The sequence below is a fragment of the Lactuca virosa genome, chromosome 2, assembly GCF_052849685.1.
Source record: "Lactuca virosa cultivar CGN04683 chromosome 2, Lactuca_virosa_CGN04683_v6, whole genome shotgun sequence".
NCBI lineage: Eukaryota > Viridiplantae > Streptophyta > Magnoliopsida > Asterales > Asteraceae > Lactuca > Lactuca virosa.
In genome coordinates this window covers 307,385,240-307,394,983 of record NC_136427.1, presented here as the reverse complement: position 1 = coordinate 307,394,983, position 9,744 = coordinate 307,385,240, and the positions used below count along the sequence as shown (strand labels likewise).

At 37.7% G+C, this 9,744-nt stretch overlaps 1 pseudogene; it reads right to left on the bottom strand.

Moving 5' to 3' along the window:
* Nucleotides 1–4,614: 4,614 nt before the first annotated feature.
* LOC145158758 (scarecrow-like protein 14 pseudogene) lies at nt 4,615–5,791 on the bottom strand (annotated as a pseudogene).
* Between the last annotated feature and the right edge of the window lie 3,953 nt (nt 5,792–9,744).

The window sequence follows — 9,744 nt, the reverse complement described above, 5'->3', positions numbered from 1 at the left end:
AACAGCTCAATAATGCAACTCAGGTGAACCCTCAAAGCACTCACAGTATGATCATCAGCAATCTCCACCTCCGATGGGTAATCCAATGCTCCGGGAGCATCACCAAACTTCTTGGTAAACACAAGTGATACAAAAGATCGAGTTGCACCCGAATCGAAAAGAACATGAGCAGTCACACCATTAACTAGAAACATCCCTAATTCTAAAAAAATAAAACATAATCATAACTAAGTAGAATCGTAAAATATAATAGGGATACATACCAGTGAAAACATATGGTGTTGCTCTGGCCTCCTCCGTCGTCAACTGGAATGCTCGGCTCTTCACTACTAGAGCATCCGCCTTGACCGGGTGGCCATCCGTGATCCTTAAAGTAGCTAGAGCGGGTGTCACCACTGCTCCTCCTGATAACCTTGGATAGTCAGATTTCTTGTGGCTCGTCTGATTTCAATAAAATAAAATCAGACCCAATCTCTCAGGACAATCCCGACTAATATGACCGGTCTTGCCGCACTTGTAGCAGTCTGAAACCACTGATTGACAAACTCCATCATGCGATTTACCGCACTTGTCGCAATGACCTCGACCATCATTGGGCCTCTTCGCTGGGCCCTCAGCAGCTTGAACCTAAGCTAGCTTCCACTTCGTCTGAAGCTCCAACTCAATCTCCCATTCCCGAGCCTAGTCAAGCATATCCTCCAAAGTATCGCATCTTGAAATGATAACAAACTCCATGATGTCATCCCTCAGCATATCATGGTATCTCATCTTCTTCATCTCCTCATGCATAACATAATAAGGAACCAACAAAGCTCTCTCACTGAACTTGGCGGTGATCTCCACCATAGACTCCGTCATCTGATGCAGATCCTAAGACTCTCTCGCCAACTGTTGCAGCTTGATAGCGGGCGCAAACTCAAGTCTAAACCTAGTAACAAAATTTGTCCAGGTCATGGCCTCCGCCCTCATAGCATGACCAACCCCCTCCCACCAGTTGCGAGCTTAATCCCTCATAAGGCTAGATGCGAACATCTACTTCGATCCCTCGGGGTAGAAACTCATCCGTTGAGCGCTCTCCATGCCTGTAAACCACCATCTGTTGGAAATATGATCTGTTACACAAAAGACCTCTAAGCGCTCATCCAACAACTCCATAATTCCATCCTTGATGGTATCGAACATCATAGGACTCGTATCCAATAGACAACTAGTGATCTCTGACATGAAAAACTCGTGTATCCTCTTATCAATTAGTTCATCATCAACGCCTGAACCGGAACCAAAACCAGAACCTCTGGTAGTCACCACCATACTTAAAGTTAGCAATACAAAAGATTAGAACATAACTAAAGAATCCCTCATTCTATAAGATCCTTAGAATTTTCGTGACTCTTCTTGATTCGAGTACAGATCCTATGCTTCCTGTAGTACGGGCCCAATACTACCTCCTACACTTATTCGTACTTCCCTCAAGAATCATTTCAAACCCTCTAGGTTAATCCACTATGGTAACTATCATAAATCCTATGCTAAACAACATAAATAACTTAGTCCAATACTTCCTACACTCTCCTAGGAATCCCCCTCTCACTCACTTCCGCATTACTAAAAATCTCTACCAACACTATTGGTTGCTTCGTGCATGCCAATTATATAGAATACAAGATCAAATAGATAGTCGAATAAACGATTCTACCCTAAGCCCACAACCAAACAAGGAACATGAAATAAGGCTAAATCAATCATTCTAAGGCTATATCATCTTAATCATGTACAATTCAAAAACATACACTTAGCAAGTAACATTATTTATCTAGACTCCAAGTAGCACATAAAAACAATTCCCTAGGCTATAAGGCATCACACATAACACACAATTTTATCATAAAATTCCTGAAGGGATCCTTAGCCCTATTCTAGCATGCAGCTCACATAATAGCATATTAAAGCATAACATCCATAACTAGGTATTTTTGAAATCACTTACTTGAGCTCCAATGATTTCATGCATCACACCCATTTTTATTTATAATAGTCTTTTCTTTTTAGAAAAAATGTACAAATACTCATTTTGAGTCCAGACACACCCGAAAGTGTGTTTGAATCCCTTAAACCAAGGATCGGATACCAACTTATAACGTCCCAAAAATACTAAGTAAAAATTTTGATTTCAAATCATTAAACCATATAACCATTTAGTTAAAACCAACCAGTACATATAAAATTCTCAAAAACATAAGAGTGTATCAAATAAGTAGTAAGGAATAAAACTTTGTGGGATGTACTACGATTAGGTTGGGCCCTTTCCATTGGAACCAGAAGTACCTAAAACATTTTAAAAATAAAATCGTTGCTGGCTAATGGTGATATGATGGTGGTAGGTGGCGGTGAAGATGGTTATAGACTAAATATGCAGTCGGTTTATATAGAATCGGAAAACGACATAATGGAGAAGAATGGAGTACAATGTGGAGGGAATAATTTGAATCAAGAGAGAGATTGTGGATCATGTTACCTAACAAACGGGCAGAGGGATAATGCATTTGGGAGAAACAAGGAAGACGAAGAGATCAATGGCGGTAGTGGACTGGTGGGGACCGTCATATATTAGATGCATGCGGACTAGCTCCGTCACAGTTGTGGGTGTCAAATGGTGTGAATACGTTATTTTTAGGAGGATCCTACGTACGATGCTTTGAGTTTCGGACGATATTCAATACAATCTTTGCAGAATAGAAAAATAATCCGTTAATTTTTTAGAGGGCCTTATCAAATTTAAAGTGATTCCTTTTCTGACATGATGCCGTTTTCAACAAAGGTGCATTTATTTTAGGTGAATCTTATTTGAACTTCATGTGTACATCCACCTATGCACCCGTACAGACATCCATCATTGGAGAAGGTTTATTTACCTATATCCCAAAACTAATCAAATTAAATATTTTATATAAATTAATCCTATTTAGATAAAATGACAAAATTAATCAAAAATATTAGACTTTTCTTTGAATACCACAACTTTCGCAGGTCAACCTCGTTGTTGCATTTCCCATGTTACTAAAATATGTGGTCCTGCAAAATTATATGTATAAAAACAAAACTTCATTTCATTTTTACAATATATATATATATATATATATATATATATATATATATATATATATATATATATACATATATATATATATATATATATATATATATATATATATATATATATATATATATATATACTATCATCATTTCTATAACAAAATAATGTATTACAAATATACAAAATAATGCAGGACAACTATCGTCCTTCACGTACACTCATCATTTCTATAACTTACCTTTTGCCAAGTTGAAAAATAATTTGTAATATAGACAACTAATAAAACTAATTAACTCATGAGTCATGATAGACAATCATTTAGTCTACTCGGTATGGGCAACGTCATAAGGCGTTATGCTGATTTGGCAGCTCCCATAACGGCACCATAACACCAGAACACCGCCCCCTCTCATGTTATTTGGTGTTATGATAAGAAATGTTACCATGACCACGGGAGGTAATGTGAGAATCAACTAATCAAAAGTCATTATCTCACTCTCTCTCTAACTTTGTTTGTATCTCTTAACATGTTATAACATGTTACAATATTTGCACACCATTTCCTATATAAATCAAATGGTGTTAAAGATGACATGGTCACAAATGATTAAAAGAGCCGAGCCAAAAGTTAAAGAGAAGATACTTATGCATCAAGTAATTTGTATATATATATATATATATATATATATATATATATATATATATATATATATATACTACCTTTAAAAAAATCTTATTATTCTATAAATAGATTTAATATAATAATAATATTTTTTTAAAAACATTCAACTCTTTAAACTTAAAGTACAACCAGTTATAAATAAAATAATATTAAACTTGATGTAATACAAATTACTTAACACTAATTAAAATTACTTGATGCATAAGTATCTTCTCTCTAACTTTTGGCTTGGCCTTTTTAATCATTTGTGACCATGTCATGTTTAACACCATTTGATTTATGTAGAAAATGGTGTGCAAATATTATAACATGTTATAACATGTTAAGAGATACAAAGAGAGTTAGAGAGAGAGTGAGACAATGACTTTTGATTAGTTGATTCTCACGTTATTTCCCGTGGCCATGGTAACATTTCTTAACATAACACCAAATAACATGAGAGGGGGTGGTGTTCCGGTGTTATGGCATCGTTATGGGAGCTGCCAAATCAGCATAACGTCTTATGGCGTTGCCCATACCGAGTATACTAAACGATTTTCTATCATGACTCATGAGTTAATTAGTTTTATTTGATGTTTATATTACAAATTATTTTTCAACTTGGCAAAAGGTAAGTTATAGAGATGATGATTGTACGTAAAGGACAGTAGTTGTCCTGCACTATTTTGTATATTTGGATACTAAAAAAAACATAACTTGCTATATTATTATGGTTTACTTAGATAATAAAAAAAAAAGCTTATTTTATTAAAGTGAAAGAAAGACTTGAACTCACAATCTTTAAGGTATAATGATGTATCATCTAAAAGATGAGTCCAAATAAATCTCCATCAAACGGCTATGTTATCTTCCATGAGGAAAAAGCATAGATCACCCTCCCCTTCCACCCTTGCACCATCCAATGTCCATCATCATCCACCATGAAATACTTATCAAAACAAATTTTCACCTTCTCCCTTACCTCCTTCATTATATCTTGGTTCATCGGCATCGCCACAAATCCTGTCCTCTCATTCCTAGTTTGCCACTGCTTATACATATCCGGCCTCTCAATCCTCTTTGTTCCTTCACATTCTATCACATTAATCAGTTCCCGACCAATCACCTGCTTCTCAATAAACAACCACTCCTCGTCTTCACGATGCAATGTCGGCTCGAACATATAGAATAACACCGAGAAGTTGAAGTAAGCCTCATGAAATCTTGTCAAGAAGAATGGGGTGCTGTTGTTCCCATTGACAACCCCATGGAGAAACATATGTGGCTTGATAGTCCTTACAAACTTCAAGACGGACTCCCGGGGACACTCTATTGCTTCAAGTACGGTCTCATCGGGTACATTCCTTAGTCGAAACAAGCAATTAACCACGAGAACCTCTTCCTTGTTGATTTTGAGATCTTCGATTGTAATATTATCCCATTGTTTTGATATCGCATGATACTCAAATGGGACGTTGAGTCTTTTGCAGTATTCAGCTAGGCGATCTCATGTCTCTTCAACTCTCTCGGTCGGGCGAAAGCCCGATTGAGGAAAGTCAATTCCTGTAATCCTAATACGTGGGGGCCCACCGGAATCCATATAGGATCCCAAAATCAATGATGTGAAGCTTTGGTGAACCTCTCGCAAGGTTTCTAATCATTATGTTAGCATAGGTATTAGAAATTTTCTTGAAAGGAAAAGCCGAGACGTAAACTTGATACGCTTTAACAAAGTAATGTGCCATTCTCTCCTCAGAATCTCCACGAGCAGAAGAGTGATTATGTATCATCTTGAGAAATGTTTCTACCCTTGTTGCGTTGCTTGATGAAACGGCTTGTGCACATTGAGTGAGTAGACTCTTCAAGTCAACGATCTCTTTGGTGGGGTCAGTTCTCTTTCTTCTTTGTTTTCCTTTTACTAATGGATTTGTAGGCGTGTCAAAGGGACAACAAGCAAGCTCATCATGCAATCTGACTTCCTTTGAACTGGGACAAAGTAGGCGCTTGACGATCTGAGCTGCGATTTCAGTCTCCATTAGCTCTTCCTCACGATGACCACTCGCTAAGTGCTTGTTACTCCTATGTTGCTCAAAACCACCACACTCCGACGGTTGCTAGTTCTTCTTTCCCCTCTGAGAAACCCCTGTCGGATTGCCAACAAAAAGGCTTCCGGGAGGTTGACTCGAAGACAAATTGAGGTCCAATGCTTCAATGCTGGAAGGAAATGTAGGTTGTTTCCTTGGCTTGGAGAGCATAGCAATCATCGTACATGGATGATTTGTTGATCAGGTCATCTTCTTCCCCCATGAGCATATCGTTAATGTAATCCAGAACAGCCTCAAAGTAGTCGTGTGGAACCGTCGGGTAATTACACTCAGTGCAGACACAAGGACACCACCCTTTCTTCTCCGGCGGCGGGGTTTGGTGGTGCAAAGTTTGACTGTACACCAGCAAATCGGTTTCGAGTTGTCGGGCTCCAGGAGAGACAGTTTTCCTCAACATGTTATCAACTGGGGTTGGGGATTAAAGCTGGAGGAGGGTGTTCATCGCTGCTGGCTAATGGTGATACGATGGTTGTAGGTGGTGGTGAAGATGGTTATGGACTAAATATGTAGTCGGTTTATATAGAATCGAAAAACGACATAATGCAGAAGAAGGGAGTACAATGTGGAGGGAATAATTCGAATCAAGATAGAGATTGAGGATCATGTTACCTAACAAACCGGCAGAGGGATAATGCATTTGGGAGAAACAAGGAAGACGAAGAGATCAATAGCGGTAGTGGATTGGTGGCGACCGTCATACATTAGATGCATGCGCACTAGCTCCGTCACAGTCATGGGTGTCGAATGGTGTGAATACGTTATTTTTAGGAGGATCCTACGTATGATGCTTTGAGTTTCTGACGATATTCAATACAATCTTTGCAAAGTAGAAAAATAATCCGTTAATTTTTTTATACGGCATTATGAAGTTTAAAGTGATTCCTTTTCTGACATTGTGTCGTTTTCAACAAAGGTGCATTTATTTTAGCGGAACCTTATTTGAACTTCAAGTGTACATCTACCTATGGACCCATACAGACATTCATCATTGGAGGAGGTTTATTTACCTATATCCCAAAAAAAAATCAAATTAAATATTTTACATAAATTAATCCTATTTAGATAAAATGACAAAATTAATAAAAAATATTATACTTTTCTTCGAATACCACAACTTTCGCAGGTCAACCTGGTTGTTGCATTTCCCATGTTACTAAAATATGTGGTCCTACAAAATTATACGTATAAAAAACAAAACTTCATTTCATTTTTACAATATATATATATATATATATATATATATATATATATATATATATATATATATATATATATATATATATATATATATATATATATATATATATATATATATATATATATATATATACTACCTTTAAAAAAATATTATTATTCAATAAATAGATTTAGTATAGTAATAATATTTTTTAAAAACGTTGAACTCTTTAAACTTAAAGTACAACCAATTATAAAATTACTTAACACTGATTAAAATTACTTTATGCATAAGTATCTTCTGTTTAACTTTTGGCTCGGCCCTTTTAATCATTTGTGACCATGTCATCTTTAACACCATTTGATTTATGTAGGAAATGGTATGCAAATATTATAACATGTTATGACATGTTAAGAGATACAAACAAAGTTAGAGAGAGAGTGAGATAATGACTTTTGATTAGTTGATTCTCACGTTACTTCCCGTGGTCATGGTAACATTTCTTAACATAACACCAAATAACATGAGAGGGGGCGGTGTTCTGGTGTTATGGCGCCGTTATGGGAGCTGCCAAATCAGCATAACGCCTTATGACGTTGCCCATACCGAGTAGACTAAACAATTTTCTATCATGACTCATGAGTTAATTAGTTTTATTAGTTGTCTATATTACAAATTATTTTTTCAACTTGGCAAAAGGTAAGTTATTGAAATGATGATTGTACGTGAAGGACGATAGTTGTCCTACATTATTTTGTATATTTGGATACTAAAAACAACATAACTTGCTATATTATTATGGTTTACTTAGATAATAAAAACAACATAGCTTATTTTATTAATGTGAAAGAAAGATATGAACTCACAATCTTTAAGGTATAATGATGTATCATCTAAAAGATGAGTCCAAATAAATCTCCATCAAATGGCTATGTTATCTTCCTTGAGGAAATAGCATAGATCACCCTCCCCTTCCACCCTTGCACCATCCAATGTCCATCATCATCCACCATGAAATCGTTATGAAACCCAATTTTCACCTTCGCCCTTACTTCCTTCATTATGTCTTGGTTCATTGGCATCGCCACAAACCCTGCCCTCTCATTCTTAGATTGCCACTGCTTATACGTATCCGGCCTCTCAATCCTCTTTGTTCCTTCACGTGCTATCACATTAAGCAGTTCCCGACCAATCACCTCCTTCTCAAACAACAACCTTTCCTCGTCTTCGCAATGCAATGCTGCACATATCGAATAACACCGAGCAGTTGAAGTAAGCCTCACGGAATCCTGTCAAGAATAATGGGTTGTTGTAGTTACCATTGACAACCCCACGGAGGAACATATGTGGCTTGATAGTCCTCATCAACTTCAAGACCGACTCTCGGGGACACTCTATTGCTCCAAGTACGGTCTCATCGGGTACATTCCTTGGTAGATACAAGCAATTAACCACGAGAACCTTCTTCCTTGTTGATTTTAAGATCTTCGATTGTAACACTATCCCATTGTTTTGCTATCGCGTGATACTCAAATGGGACGTTGAACCTTTTCCAGTATTCAGCTACGGGATTTCTTGTTTCTTCAACTCTCTCGGTTGGGCAAACCCGATTGAGGAATATCAATTCTTGTAAACCTAATACGTGGTGGCCCACCGGAATCCATATAGTATCCCGAAATCAATGATGTCAAGCTTTGGTGAACCTCTCGCAAGGTTACCAATCATTTTGTTAGCATAGATATTAGACATTTTCTTGAAAGGACAAGTCGAGACGTAAACTTGATAAACTTTAACAATATCAGAAATCATGATCTTACTCGAGGCTAAATTTGTATAGAGATCCATTACGGTGCCTAAAAACCAGGCCTCGAGAGCATCAGCAAAGTAATGTGCCATTCTCTCCTCAGAATCTCCACGAGGAGAAGAGTGATTATGTATCTTCTTGAGAAATGTTTCTACCCTTGTTGCGTTGCTTGATGAAACGGCTTGTTCACATTGAGTGAGTAGAATCTTCAAGTCAACGATCTCTTTGGTGGGGTCAGTTCTCTTTCTTCTTTGTTTTCCTTTTACTAATGGATTTGTAGGCGTGTCAAAGGGACAACAAGCGAGCTCATCATGCAATCTGACTTCCTTTGAACCGGGACAAAATAGGCGCTTGACGATCTGAGCTGTGATTTCAGTCTCCATTAGCTCTTCCTCACGACGACCACCCGCTAAGTTCTTGTTACTCCTATGTTGCTCAAAACCACCACATTCCGACGGTTGCCGGTTCTTCTTTCCCCTCTAAGAAACCCCTGTTGGATTGCCAACAAAATGGCTTTCGGGAGGTTTACTCGAAGACAAATTGACATCCAATGCTTCAATGTTGGATGGAAAAGTAGGTTGTTTCTGGGCAAGAAAATCATAGAACGATTTCTCCGTGGCTTCGAGAGCAGAACAATCATGGTACATGGATGATTTGTTGATCAGGTCATCTTCTTCCCCCATGAGCATATCGTTAATGTAATCCAGAACAGCCTGAAAGTAGTCGTGTGGAACCGTCGGGTAATTGCACTCAGTGCAGCTACAAGGACACCACCCTTTCTTCTCCGACGGCGGGGTTTGGTGGTGCAAAGTTTGACTGTACACAAGCAAAGCGGTTTCGAGTTGTCGGGCTCCAGGAGAGACAGTTTTCCTCAACATGTTATCAACTGGGGTTGGGCATTGA